The following is a 14,799-nucleotide window of genomic DNA, read 5'->3' as shown; positions in this document are numbered from 1 at the left end:
GCAGAGGCGGGGCCGACGCTGAGCGGGGCGGTGCTGCCGGCGCCGGACGCGGTGCCCAGGTAACGCGGCGGGGCCGGGCCGGGGCCCTCTCCCGGGCCCCTCCTGTCTTTCAGCGGCTGAGGCAGCGGGAGGGTCGGCGCGTGCAGGGCCGCCGTGTGCAGGGCCGCTGTGCCGAGGGTTGCCCCGGAGGTGAACGGCTCCGGCGGCCCCTTAGCCTCCCTTTGGCCGCTGTGGGAGCGCTGGGCCCCGCGGAACGGCCGGCGGTGGGTGCTCCCGGGTGGGCCCGGGCGCCAGGGGCACGGGGCGCGCCCCGGTGCTCCCCGGTGCCGCTTCTGCTTTGCAGGGCCGAGTCGGGGGTTGTCCCCCCTGTTCGGAGCGCGTCCCTTCCGCGCTCGCGTATTTAAAACAACAAAAAGGAGGTTTTCATATTAAAAAAAAAAAAGAAGAATTGCAGCCGCGGCACTGAGCCCTCTGAAGAAGCGAGGTCTTGGTAATGCCTATTTTGAGGCAGATGAACAATCTCAGGGTATTATCTCCTCCTCTTCCCGGGAGGGAGGAAGCGTTTAAGTAAATCTCCAGACGGAATCCGAAGCAGATCGTTACTGGGTTAAGGCTCTGGCGTCTGTCGTAATCCTGTCCGTGCAAAACGTCCCAGAGGCTGTTAATAAAAAAAGAAAAAAAAACTGCGCAAGCTTTATGGTTTTGTGCTCTGTTCCGTTAAAAAAAAAAAAAAGAAAAAGGTGGTGTGGTAATTCCAATGCTGCTTTCATCTGGCAGAAGTTTGGAAGACTGAAGGGGGATGGCTTTAGCGGGGACTTTGCTTGCACTATATCTGGTTTAGCCCAACAGAGTGAAAGAAAATGATAACTGGTCAGAAGTGAAGCACTTAAAACTGAGGGAGGACAGCATCTTACTTTCTTGTAGGGATAGGCAGCTCCCAGGGCAGAATCTAGTACTGCTCGGTAATTTGTGCTGAATGGGTGGAGATAGGTATAAGTAATGCTTGCAAACATAATACAATGAAAATAAAACCTTTAGAGAAAATGGATAGGAACTTGTTGGCTTCCTTTCTCATTGGACCGTTGTGGCAGTTTTGTTGCTAGAAACTACTAAGACCTTGTTGTGGCTTAATTTGTAGTTGTTCTTCTTTGATCCTGTAGTTTTACTAGTTCAGAGAGAGACTGGTCTTGACGTGCTGATCTCATTCTCAAAGCAGAGTGAAAAAATAAGGATAAATATTTTATGCATCCATGCTGAGATGAATTTGAGTCCTGATCTGATTGCTCCAAGGAGGCATTTGAGATGTGAAAGTGTACATTTGTGTAGAAACTGTATCTATCAGTAAGCATGGAATTTCAAGAGAGCAGGTTTAAGATTATGTTACTGCTGAAAAGGGTGGCCCTGCAGGTTCTTTTCCAGCCCTCTGATTGTCTGTTTTCATTGCCTCTCGTGCTGGTATAAGCGGTTGTGTGGTCGGCTGGATTCATCTGCCAAACCAACCAGCAGTTAGCACCATATAGAAAGTGAACTTACGGACCTGACTGTGTGTCTGTACTAATGATATGTATGTAAGAGGGAGAGGCAGGTCTGCCCATTAGGCAGTATTATGGGTCACATTCAGTTTAGCTGCTTGTGAATTCCCCGAGGCTGTGCTTCCCTGGACAGGTGAGCTGCCCTAGTGTTTGAGGTTTGGTTTTTTTGGTGTGTTTTTTGTTGGTTTGGTGTTTTTTTTTAAGATGAAAGCTGTGCAATACTGTCTGTCTCCTTATTTCATGATGTGACTGTCAGCTCTGCCCCTCGCTCCCCCTTTCCCTTTTCTGAGTAGAAATATTTTTATTTTGTTTCCTAAAAAAAGTTCACTGTTGGGTGATGACCAGTCTGGTACATGTGAAGAGTTAGAAATGTAGGAATGGAGAATTTTTAGAAATTTACCTGTGGTGAGTATCACCAATATCTCCACTGGAATCGTTGCTGAAACATGTTCAATTTTAGAGAACAAAAGCAGTTTCTGCTAAATGTAAAGATGGGAGTGCTAACAATACATGAAGAAATTATATTTAAACACAGAGAACAGGTGGATAAAGAATTGAAACAGATGAAACAAGAAATTTCTCTCAGTTGCTGAGTTTTGGTCTGAACTGTATTTTAACAGCTGTTTTTGACATCAGAAAGATCTCTGTCCAAAAAGATGATAAAAGATGAGACTATTAGCAAAACTTTTCATCAGTGGAATCCAAATAATTTTCTGGGGATGTAAACAATCTGGTTAGCTTCACTAAGGCTAAGAACAATTGACCTGAAAAAAAAAGGTGTCTTTTGTTTATTGTAGTATTTTAAAGGCTACGTTATTTTAAAGGCAGCTCATAGATTTTATTAAGATATTTAGTGGAGAATAAATACTTCTTGTAATGTCCAAGAGTTTTATATAAGCCTTTGTGACATAATTTAATGTCTTCATTGTAATGTTAAAATACTGCTTCTTGAAAAAGTGCTGAATTTCCAGAACTTGTTGTGGTTCAGTTTTACATTATTTTTGCACTGTGGCTCCTGCCCCTGCCTTGAACCTGTTCTGTCGCATACGCGTCATACTGTTTAGATTTCCTTTCACAGAAATGCTTTAAGTCCCTTATTAAAATTATTAAAGCTGAATCTAACTGCTGTCCTTGTAGAATTTATCTTTACAACTTCTCATAAAGAAGATAAATTGCCCTTTATTCTTCTTTGTTAGGAAAGATAGCGTAAGATTTAATAAGTTACTATATCAAATACTCTAGGTGTGTCTCAACAGTACAGTGCTTAAGTTAAATATTGACTTGCTGTATAGGACTTTGGTCTTGTGTAACCCTTGCTGAAGCTGCAGCCAGGAGAAAGGTATTATTGCTAAGATAATAACAACTTAAAATTTCCCCCTGCCAAACTCAAGCCAGTCTAGCTGTGCACAGAAGCAGCTACTGGTGGCAGAGGAGGCTCAGCAACCTTCCTGTTGTATACTCATGCTCAGTGTTGGTAGTCTCTGCTGTATGATGTGAGCAGGTAATTAAGCTTGTACCTGGGGGAGGTGACTACTTTTCTGTCTCTCTCTAGATAATGAAGTGATGAGAATTTGAGGTCTCATCATTGATGCCAAGTCTGGTGGTCCTTTCTAATTTTGTTTTTATTTATGCTTAAACATACCTTTAGCTGGAAGAAATTTTGTGTGTCAGGCCGTCTCCTTTCTGTGATGCTGCCTCCCAGTATAGAAGGCTCTTTGTGTTTTACATACAGATTCCCTTGAAAAAATAAACATTTCTTATTCTTGCAAAGGGTTGCTTTCAAATATGAACTAAGTGTAACTGGTTCAGTATTTTCAGCCTGCTCTGTGCCTTTTTCCTTGCTGTTGTGGGCTTTCTTATAAAGGGCTAAAGTCTGATTGCCAAATTTTATCAAAAATAGAATTCCTCTGGAACTGATGAGATAAATTTTGTCCCTCAGTGATGTAGCATGTATCGTTCTCGAATGCTTTGCTGTGGGGAGCTCAGCATGCAACACAGCCGTACATGAAAGAAAACTAATTTTTCTCTACCTAAGAGGCTTTGTAGGAGGGAGGCATCTTAGTTTTTTTTATTTGCCAGTGGGGAATAGGAGTTTCGAAGTAATGAGGAGGTAAGCAACAAAAAGAGCCAGTCATCTATGATGCTTTAGGTGAAGGAATTTCTGCATCTTTTAATAATAAGGCATTTTGAGCTGTTTATATGTGAGTGGAGGAATAAGTTATTTTGGATCCTTGGTAAGCCTGATTTCCTGTCAGAATCTAGTTCTGGGAAGATTTTTCTCCTGTATTACTGGAAGAAAGTTGGGTTATGTCATGTGTCAGCATTGTTTGCTATAAACTGAGGCTTTAATGGAAGAAACATTTTGTTTTAGATGTAGGATTGGGTTGATAGATCCTGCCCTTTTACTTACTTTAAACCTTTTCCCTAAATGTGATGGGCATGAATTGCTCCTTGTTCACTCTCTGGATATTCTGGAACATGTGTTTATAGAGTGTCTGTGAAGAGCCCATGGAGTAAAACGGGATTCAGGCTTTTACCATTCCCATCAGTTTTTTCCACTTTGTGAATTTAATGTTCTGATATGATTCCTTTTCAGGTGTATTTCAAAGATGCATGAATGTTTGGTGTGACTGAGGTCAAGATTCAGGCTGAACTCCAGATGGTGGTCAGAGGATTACTTTGAGAGCTAATTATGAGTGTTCTTTGTATAAGTCTGGATAGTTACATGACAAAAATGTTTCTTTAATGATTCATTGGGCAATTTAGTGGGGAAAAAACACCCAACTTTTTAACTTCCTGATGAAGCGTGTTTTTTTCCCTTAGCCCACCTGGCTCGTATTGAACTGTACCCCAGCACTTGCAGGCTGTTTTAATGGATGTTAGTTTGCTGACTCTGAAAATGAGATCTATGATATCTTTGAAGTCCGGATATCTTATTCTCTCTGCATGCGTGGCCTACATTTCTCCTTGCATCCATCTACTGAGTGAGTGTACTGCTATGGTACGAGCTGCAAACAAAGACCGCTGCCTGTGGTTTATTCAGGCGTAGACTCCGTTGAATAAGTGAATACTATTTTTGGAGTTCCCTGGGGGAGAGGGTGGTCAGCCTTTCTAACCTCAGAGCCGAGCAGAGGGGAGTGTAGCAATGCCAGCTTTAGTGTCACTGTGCTCCGTCAGCTGTCGGTGGTGCTTCTGTCAGAGAGGATCCTGTCTTCTGCAAAGGGGTGTTAGCGGCGTCATGCAGCAGCAAGTTGGTGAGAAAACATTCATTTTACTCTGTTGGTTTGTTATTGCCAGGAAACACCTTGTCTGCATTTCAGAGACTCCTGAGTTATGACTGCTCCTGTCTTAGCCTAACAGATTTGCCCTCTGACTCATGGATAAAGGTCAATGCCCCTGACACCTGCAGCTCCAGATCACTGTGCCAGCCTGTTCTTGTCAGGTTGCATTGTCACTGTCTTATTTAGTGTCTGGTGCTGTGGCCGTTACAGTTTTGGCCTTTGCTCTGTGGCAGGACAGCTTAGTGCTAAAGGGGATGAAGTTTCCTCTCAGTTACGTCCCTCCCTGTTTCTGGACTATTTGTGTATCCCTTTAAGAGCAGTTTCCCACTGGTGGTGTGTGTCCAGTGCTTCTGCTGGCTTCAGAGCAGCCAAACACCTGAATGTTGCTGGAGGTGGAGAAAACATAGTACTGGGGTCTCATGCTGGTTGTGCCATGGACCTCAGCAGGCAGCAGATAGATTTCTGAGTTTTCCTTAATATCATTTGTTTTCTACCTGTTTTCCTGATAGCAACCTGAATGCTACAGTTTGCGGTGTTGCTCGGTGGCATTAGGACACCCCTTTGGGAATGTTTAAAAGTTGCTTTAGTCACAGGGTTGCTGAGAGGACTTCCCTCTCTTCGTACCTCCCTCAGTGAAGGTTAGTATATCATATAGGTGACAGAGTACTTGGACCTTCCTGTTTTAGATACAAATAGAGCACTCTTTTAATGGGTTGTTTACATTCCTCAAGGTGCAGTGTCCTGTAGTTTCGATGTACTTGCCTGTCTGTAAGGGGAAGAAATACTGGTGCTGGTTCACTGATCTGGTGTGCTCCTGTGATTGGAGACTCTCCCTGCAGTCTGGTGGGCAGAAGATTGTGCAAAGGTGCTGGCTGTAAGCTACAAGTAGTATTTTTGTGTTCAGTCATCCATTGCCTGTTTCTGGGGGCAAGAGCTCTCTGAGGAGAGATAATCTGAACTGTTGATGTGTGCTGTTTAGTGCAGTCAAGTTCAGGAGCAACGTAGGCTGACTAGGTAGGCAGTCAACTGTGGAGGTATCTGTATTGAAGCCTCCTAGCACTTGGAGTCATGGAGAGTGTTTGCAGAATCATTTTTTCCCCAGTGTCTAGGGCTAGAATGTACAAGTTGCAACAGAAAGAGTCATCGTGATGTCCCTAAGAGATGAAAGGATTTGTTGGGTTTTCCTTTGTCAGGGAACAGTTGACCTTGGGATCAGTGCCTTGAGACTGCTGGTGAGCTGGCTGCTTTCCTATGGTTCTGAACACGCTGAAGCAGCAAAGATCATTCCCTAGACTCTGAGTGTGATATTTGGTCAGTGTCCTCGTCAGAAACCGGATTACCTTGAAGTCAATCTCTTTGACTTAATTTCCAAGCGGAACTGTCAGTTCTCTTCCAAAAAAATCTAAATCTAAGCCTAGGTTTCCTGATTCATGAAGTGAGAGGTTATTGTATGTCTAACCCCAAACTGGCTGCTGCTCAAGGTTCTGCAGCATGTGATGCCTGGTGTGGCATCGGATGATGGATGGGTGGTTTGTTGATTCCCTCCTGGCCAACTTGAACTTTCTGCCTATTTTGTGGGTCACTCATATGGTTGCAGGGCCCAAAGAAAACCCTGAGTTCAGATTTGTGTTGCATTGCATGGGCTGGGTACCGGGTAGTTCTTGACACTTAAAACAGCCCACTCTTCTCCACTACACGGCTGTCATCAGTACCAGGAAAGATGATAGTAAAGAACCTGCTCAGCAAAATGGCCAGTTTCCCCTTTTTGTGCTCAGTGAGTTCAGTGTTTTTTTTGGAGGTTGCAGTACTTCGTACTAATTAATTTCTCTTATTTTCTGGTAGGTCATGCTTTTTCCAGGTCGCTCCCTAAGATTTCATTTCAATCTTTTTTCTGAAACCATGCATCTCCAAGGCAGAGGTGCTATACCACACTTGCGTGTTGAGAGAAGACTTTTATTTAATAATTAGAATTATGCAAAAGTTAAAGTTATTAAATCTTCCAGGTGTCTTTTGAAGCTACTACTGAGAGAGCAAAGGCTATTGCCAGAGTCGCTTGAAGGTGCATTAGACTCTTAGGAGCTTGTTTATGCTTTGTGTGATGAGACATATTCCTTGTCCTCCTTTCCCCCTGGGCTGGCTCAGATTATGCTGGTAGTATTTAGTGAAGAACACTTCCAAGTCTGATGTCACTCTACAGCAAAAACCTGGAGGTTTGTTGAGATACACACCAAGCACTGGGACTTTGCAGAGTCATCCAGGAATGAAACTGCATTTTGTGGAGCAAAATGTACTGAGGTTGCCATTTGCATGGAGGACCCCGACACTTGTTTTTAGATAGCTGTGAAAGAGTAGCTCCAAGCAGAGCTCTGCAAACACGTTGTACATGTGCGAAGTTGCCTGAAGTTACAGGAGAGCTGCTTTTAAGTGGCTGGTTTTCTTTAATCTGTATTGTTTGTATGACATTCCTCCTCCTCTCTTTGTAGTTCTTCCAAACTCCAGCAGGAAGTTGAGAAGAACTGTGAGTTTGGGATATATCCAAAACCTCTATACCTGTGAGCCTGTGGAGAGGTGTGGGACTTGCCCTGCAGATATGGCCAAATGGGAAAAAAAATCTTGGGGAGACTATTCATCTGGAGCAGTAAAGTGTGAAAGTGAAAATAGGTAGTACGTACTGAGCTGTAGTTATTGGGAAGTAGGTGTCTTTTCCTAGACTTCCTGGCTAGTGGGAACCTTGAGAGTGTGACCTGAGTAGTCTGAAAGAGATGGAGGGTTTCACTGCCTTGAGTAGCATTGTGACTTTTTCACGGACACCCAAAAGGACAGAATATTGATAACAGAACTGCGGGATATGCTGTGTTGAAATTTTATCTGCCTAAGTAGCTGCTAGTCCAATTCCATTAATGTTTGCATATTTAATAAACTTTTAATGCTGGATTTTAATGAGTTGGCAGTTATCTCTGAACATCCAGCAGCAGCAGTCACAGAGTGTAGGTGGCTCTCAAATGCAGATTTCTCTCACTTAGGAGGCATGTGGCCTTTCCTTGGGCAGTCAGCATTTGCCAGGCTGTAGCATGCTTTGATTCAGTTTGTACTGATGTACATCAATAATGAACTGTTAATTTGGATGGAGCCCTAGGGTTAAGTTTTTCAGGGGAGAAATCTTTAAAAAGCTGGATATAAGAGGACACGACCTTGGTTAATCTCATAAAACACTATTTATCTACTTGGGATGATTCTTGCTACTGATCTAATTATTTTGGCTGCAAAATGGGCCTCCTAGGGAATTTATTTCTAATGTGGCATTTGCTCATTTACAATCCCAGTGCTTTTGCTTTCCCTTTTCAGCCTTAGTTTCCAAACATATATCAAACTTCTCACAATCCCAAGCAGGCTAAGAAGTGCCCTGGTTGTGCTGCACAGTTGGAACCCAGTGTCTCTAATGAAGTTAAGGAAGCTAATCTATTATTGAGGGTAACCTTGCTAAAATTCAGCAGAAAAGTTCAGTATTCATGCTCTTGAGATAAACCTAAGTGAGTGAATATCTGTTGGTATGTAAAATGTAGCATGCAAGGTGAAAAGGGACTTGTGATAACACGGTGTAATTCTCACTTCTGGCACCAGTATGACTAAATAATTCACTTCCCCACTCCCAATCTTTAGGATAAAGTCTCAGTATGCTACTGTAATATAGATGCTCGATGTGGGTTGCAGGGGTAAAGAGTGGAGCCCTTACTGCTGCCTTTGAGATAAGACGACATAGGAACGGTGACTGGACCCATCAGATAGGTTTCAGGTGACCTTTCAGTGTGCCTGTTTAAAAGTCGGAAAAATGTTTATGTAACATACTATCTTTATCTGAGAACGCTGTATTTTAAATTGAAGTTCTTTTCGTATCTCCAGAATACCAGTTTCTGAGGGGAAGAGCAAAGAGAGTAAACGACAAAAACTGATGGACCACTACATCTTCCAAAATGAGCCTCTTCACACTTTTCCACTGGAAACTAGCATGTCTTGAAGGTGAGTAGGTTTTGTATGTGACAGATGAGCTGCCCCATGTCCTGGGCCTTGACCATCAGTCTTCCCAAAGATAGATCTGTCCTCATTTCAGCTTAATGTGCAACTGCTTTTCTGGGCTGGCACAGCCCATAGAAGCATGCTTGTGAAAATGTGTATTTTATAATTGGGAGAAATATGTAGGAATTAAGTGGTATTTTCCACCATATCAATTAATTATCATTAATTTGGAAGCTCTTGAAAAAGAAAGAGTGCTTGGGGAAAGAGGTGAGCCATTGGGAACAGGGATATTTTTTGGTGAGTGGAAGAAATAAAGGTGTTTTATTTTGAGGATGAAAGTTAAGTTTGTAAGACAAACTTGTGTTTAGTTTGTGAACGTATTAAATTAGGGCATTTTCAAGTTCTGTTCCAGTCATACCTCAGATGGTATCACCAGTGTTCAGAGTAGCTGAGAAGAAGAGTGCTTGCTGTCGAAGATGCTAAATTAATTTCCCCAAAGTAAAGAACATAATGCTTGAATAAAATTAAATCAAAATTATATTTTGTAGAGTTTGTGTTATCTTTTATGTTATTTTTGTACTCAAGCCCCTTAGGGCTGTAGGCAGTGACTGTACAGTATTGCTTTTAAATCCTTTAATAACAGAAATCAAAATGGGAAATGTCATGTAAGTTCTGGACTCAACATTGAAATAAAACCAGGATTTCTGGGACCAACAGTTAAGGTTTAAAATATCTTGGTTTAGACTTTACTGTCACTTTAATAAATAACATGTGAAAGAAAGCCACGAGCCTATGTAAGCCAAAGTTTGTCTGCTCAGCAACATTAATTCTGATTTTTAATTAGGCTAATAAATTTGCTTTTCTGTTGGTTACTTTATGGATAATTTTTTTTTTTTTTTGGTACGAGCAACCTAGCATCTACAAACTCGAAGTTAATAGTGGAGTGTACGTGGTGAAAAATAGGGCTAGGTGGTTGTTAACTGTCATTTTGTCTGCACAGAAATTGCTCTAAAATGTTCAGCATTGGAGTCACAGGCCCCTTGTGTGTAAATGCTTTTTGGTGTGAGGAAAAAGGCCTGGTAGAAATTCAGCCTGTGCTGAGCTTGGTTTTCCTGTGTTTTTGCAAACTGGAAACTGTGTCTCATTATCCATGTGAGTTTCTTAAATATTTGTATATGTGGTAGTGCTGATGAGCCTCCCAGGAGTGTATTACTTGACACAGGCACAAGAGGCTGCAGTGTCAGGGAACCTTACTACTTAAGGAGAAAAAGACTTTTAGCTAGAGAGAGAATACTGTTCACATTCCTTTGTGCTATTTGGTTTCTGATATAATCTGCACAATTCTGCGTAAAAGGATGGAAACCTGAAACCCCCAAACTAAAATGCGTTACCAAGTTCTGAAAGGTTTCCTTGTTTGCAAGCATCCTCCTCAGGTTCAATAAGAGCTGTGGAATGTTTTGCAAACATGCATGAGCAACTTCATTTCTATACTTTAGAGCCATGGGACTTTGTATGGAAATTAGCCCTGGAAGAAAGTGATTTGCAATACTGGCTCCATATTCCGGAATCACAGCTTTGTTTCTGATTTGTTTTTCATTAATTGTAACTGTTACCCTGGATGTTCCTTATACCTATGTGTGGGGAAGAGTAATACTGAAGTGCTCAGAAGTACAAACTGAGGTCAGCCGAATATTTTCTTTTTGTGAGCTCTGACAACTGGATTTTGAGTTTCTGTTGCTTTATGTAGTTAGACACTACATAACTTCCAGGAGAAATCCTGGAAGACTTTAAATAGGAAGTTGCTACTGATGTTTCACACTTTCTACCTAATAATGTGGAAGCTAATATAGTACTACAGAAAAGTAGGATGTGTTCCAAGACACGTAAGTTGAGTGTTTTCCATGTATATGGAAAAATCAGCATTTTTTTTCTACACTGTGTTTGTAGCCTAAATGTTCAAAACATGCTCTTAGATCTTGGAGTGCCATAGTTTCTTCTACATTATGCTTTCCTTGTACATGAAGAGGCTGTGAATGGTTATGTATTTGTATAATGATCTTCAGTTGTTCTTTCGGGGAAGGATATTTTAAGTGCAGTCTATGCATTCTGCACAATTAACTATCTGTATATTAATCTCCAATATTAAAAAGTTCTTGTGATGTTTGAGTGATTGTATAAGTCTGTAGTTAAACCAGGTGCTGTTCATGTGTGGATGAAGAATGTTGTTTTGAAGGTAAAGATGTTATCTGTGAACCCTTTTGCCAAAAAAATCTGGGAAACTAGGGACTCTTACTTCAAAATACTTATTCTGGTGTAGTCTGTGTTTTTCTGTTCATGTGGATGAACAGAAATACCTCTTCTTGCTCTTGCGCCGACCTTTTTCTTTTGCTTTCACACTTCGTGAAAAGTACAACTGCAATCTGTGGAGAAAGGTTGTGCAGCAGGGTAAAGGAAGAGGGAGAGTGAAAAGAGGGTATTTTGCTGCTATAAAGCTCCTTTGTTCTCTGAGGTCAGGAAGAGCTGAGCGCCCCGTAGTTTCATAAGCTTTTCTGTTACCTGCTCACATACTGGTCAGTAAGCATAAATGGGTGGATCCTCCTCTGTATGAGTCATTAAGTAAATATCAGGCAGTGCTGGTATTCCTGATACTGGCTGCTCTGAGTACTTGCTCCAGTTTCTTGCTTATTGTTGACTTGCTAATTTCTCAGCTGCTATCACAACCCTAGCAGATTTTGTCAGCACAGGGTCTTCTCACAGTGTGCAGTCGTAGAGAGACACCTCCATTGGACCTAGTAGCTGTTCCAGCCTAGTTAGAGGATGTATTTTCAACGGTAGCGGGAAAATATTTGGAGATGTTTCCAGTAAAACAGTTGGTACTGATTCCTGGCTCAAAGCCTCCTCTTGATCAGAGGCAGCATCGTGGTTTGCCAGATGGCCTGCAAGCTGGATCTGGTGCCTGCTCTGACTGCATCCCTCCTGCAGGCCAGGGCACCGGGGGAAGTGCATCTCTGGCCTCCCATGGGAGCACCAGAGCACGCTGTGTTCAGAGCTGTTACTAGAGCAGGAGGTTTCAGCAGTTCATTCGTGCTTGACTGCCTTTAGGGACAGCTGGCGGCTGCAGATAGGGCTTTGGGACTGGAGGTCTGTGAGCAGCTTCTCCAGCACCTGCTGCAGCCAAAGGGTGGCTGAGTAATGATGATATATGTTCTTCTCCTTGAAGAGGAGATTTGCAGCTTACGTGGGGCAGCAGGGCACTGCAAGTGTTTGTGCTCATTGGGAAGCCCTGCTAGGAAGGGAATAGGGCATGTTTATCCACTGGCACACGCAGGTGCCACAACACTGGCTTCCAGTGTGCACACATTCAGATACTGGACAACTGCTGGGTTTTGCCAAAGCTATGGATTTGTGTCCATTTTTCATGTGGATTAGACTGTAGCAGACTTCTGTCCAAAGTGTAAAACCTTGAATAGGTGTAGGGGCCCCTGTTAGCTTCTCTCTCTTGCCTGTCTGCCCCTGCTATGTCATCAGTTGGGGCCTTAGGGGATTTGAAAGTGCCTCTGTGTTTCTGGGTTAAATTTTTGTCTCATTGGGAGAAAAAATTGCTACCAATTTAACCTGAATTTTTACTAAATATGGACAGTTTGAACCTTGGGCAAAGACTCACAAACTGGATGATGCCACCCAGCCAGAATCAGTTGCCATCCTTACTTTCTTTGGGAGAGGGAATGTTTCTGGTGCTGGATGGCTGAGACCACTTTGGGGGAGTTGTCCAGACCATTAGAGACTAGAGCTGTGGAAGAGAACTGGGTAAACTTCTACGTACTCCTTTGCTGTTACTGTCTTCAGGGCATTGCTTATACCCATCTGCCAAGGGAAGCTCCTCCAGCCATCTCTAGAGGTGCTTACAGAAGTCCAGATAATCATGGGGTTCTATCTTTTTTTTCTTTTTTTTTTCTGGTGATCTTGAGGGTTTCATGTTGTAAACTGAAAGCACAATAGATGCAACTCAGTTGTGGTACAAGTAGTGTAATCAGCCTGAGATGCTCCAGGTTTCCTAGAGGAAGATCCATCAGATTCATCCCCCCATTGAATTTATAGCTGTTGTCAATGTTACAGCGATGGGTTTGGCAGCTTGGTTGCCAGATACATGTAGGCTTTTTTAGATGTTTCATTTGCTGTGTTGGGAACCATTTGTTTTGCTTCAACTGGATGTGAAATATTACCACTGTGGGCTGATGGGATTCACTTAAAGGCAAAGCAGGCTGTACAGTCAGTATCAGCCTGAGGCTTGCTGGTCTTAGAGTTGTTTTACGCAGCCACTGCACTGGAACTAACTTTCCATGAACAAAACTTCAGGAGTTTCTGATCTGGGACCTTACTGTGCCAGGAGGAGTCTGCAGCCCAGATGAGTTAGAGAATAAGTGTCCAGGCTGAAAGCCACTGCGCTCTTCTCTTTTATTAAGACCTGTTACTAAGACCATCATTTTTGCAAAGCACAGCATGTTAAGCTGTCATTTAGTTAAGGGAATAAACTGTAAAAACCTTTAATCACATTGGCGGGGAAAAGGAGGTAACACTTCAGATTCCTGTGGTGCTTTTTCCAACTTTTTGAGCAAAACAGTTCTATTTTTATAGTATATTTTTCCTACATTTAAATATTGTGTAATGTATTTTAATTTTTTTTTATTAAATTATGATCATGTGTAATGATTAGATAATGATTAGATACTGATTAGTATGAAAGAGGTGCAGCATTGAATTAATTGTAAATTTGCCTGGTAGCATCACTTGTCTGTATGTTGCCTTATCAAATCAGATACTGTTTCTCAAGCACGTTGCACCTGCTATCTTGAAAGAAACTCAATTACATTTCTATTACAGTAACATTTGCTCAGTGCTCCAAGTAAAGGAGAAGTTTAGTGTTACCGGTGAGGTGCACAGTAAACTTTTGCTTTGTTCATTTAGCACTTGACTTGCTCTTCATTCTCTGATGCATGAGTATTGCATTATCTGATATTTTGCAATAGCTGTCTTTGGAAAGGTGCTCAACTCTTGTGTTCTGTTATCTGTTACCACAATTTATTTTTCCTTGAAATCTAAACGCTGTCTTTGAGTCGATGCATCTTTTTAATCTCAAGCAAAGTGGAACTCTAGTTTTATCTTTTCTATTTACACAACCTTGATAAAACCAGCCAGGTTATGCTGGAGTCAATTTGATGATAATAAATTCCTTCTGTTCTTCCTTAAGCCAAGTGAAAATGAAATAAGCTAAATTTACTGGCTGTTCTTCATGCCTTTTTGTCCAGTGCAGAAGAAAATTAAGCTATTTTGACCTTTCTCTGACATGTGTAGTCAGTGAAGATGAGGGCAGAGAAAGGCTTTGTAAAAGTAAATGAAGTCGATATTGGTCTTTCTAAAATTGTTATTAATGCACTCCAGTATGTGCCAATTAAAGTCACAGCCTGTGAAGGCAAGTGCAGGCAATCTCCGCTGCTATTTCATCTGCGAACACGTTACATGGTTTCAGGTCTGTGTTCTGATCTTTGAAGCGCTCTGTCACAGAGTTTTGGAGGTGGTGGCTCTGAGCAGGTGCTGGACACCTTATGGTGAGCTCTGTACTGCCCTTCACCTAAAACGTGCTTGCACTGCCAGAAGGGCAGCTCTGCGGAGTCTGAACAGGGCTGGCTGGAATCAGGAGCACTGGGGGCTTGGGCATACCTCTGCCAGCGATATACATACATGGATCAAAAAAAGGCTTGCAACGAACTGGAGGGTTTCCAACTTTAAAACTGTGTATATGTTATGTCCCTTTTTGTAAGAGGATCATAATTCTTTGTGAAAGTGGAGAGAAATGATGTTTCCTGTAAACACTACTAGGCACAGTACTGCTGAGATTAAAAAAAACACAACCCAACCAAATAAAATAAAGCCAAAAAACCCCACCCAAAACCTAAACCCACTTGCTGATCCAG

General features: G+C 42.2%; 1 protein-coding gene across 6 annotated transcripts in view; it reads left to right on the top strand.

Annotated features, from left to right (window-relative positions):
* MAP3K13 (mitogen-activated protein kinase kinase kinase 13) overlaps positions 1 to 14,799 on the top strand; it is a 79,901-nt gene continuing 65,102 nt past the window's right edge. The window contains exons 1-2 of one of the 6 annotated variants that reach the window (XM_040612778.1): positions 1 to 59; positions 8,714 to 8,830. The gene's annotated coding sequence lies outside the window, so the exon portion shown is untranslated. Of the gene's footprint in view, positions 60 to 1,451; positions 1,666 to 2,850; positions 2,872 to 2,911; positions 3,026 to 8,713; positions 8,831 to 14,799 lie in introns of those variants that run through there. The other 5 variants (XM_040612779.1, XM_040612781.1, XM_040612777.1 and 2 more) reach the window with 5 other exon arrangements.

This window comes from Falco naumanni, chromosome 13, assembly GCF_017639655.2.
Source record: "Falco naumanni isolate bFalNau1 chromosome 13, bFalNau1.pat, whole genome shotgun sequence".
NCBI lineage: Eukaryota > Metazoa > Chordata > Aves > Falconiformes > Falconidae > Falco > Falco naumanni.
The sequence above is the reverse complement of the archived record's forward strand: the minus strand, read 5'-3'. Positions and strand labels throughout refer to the sequence as shown.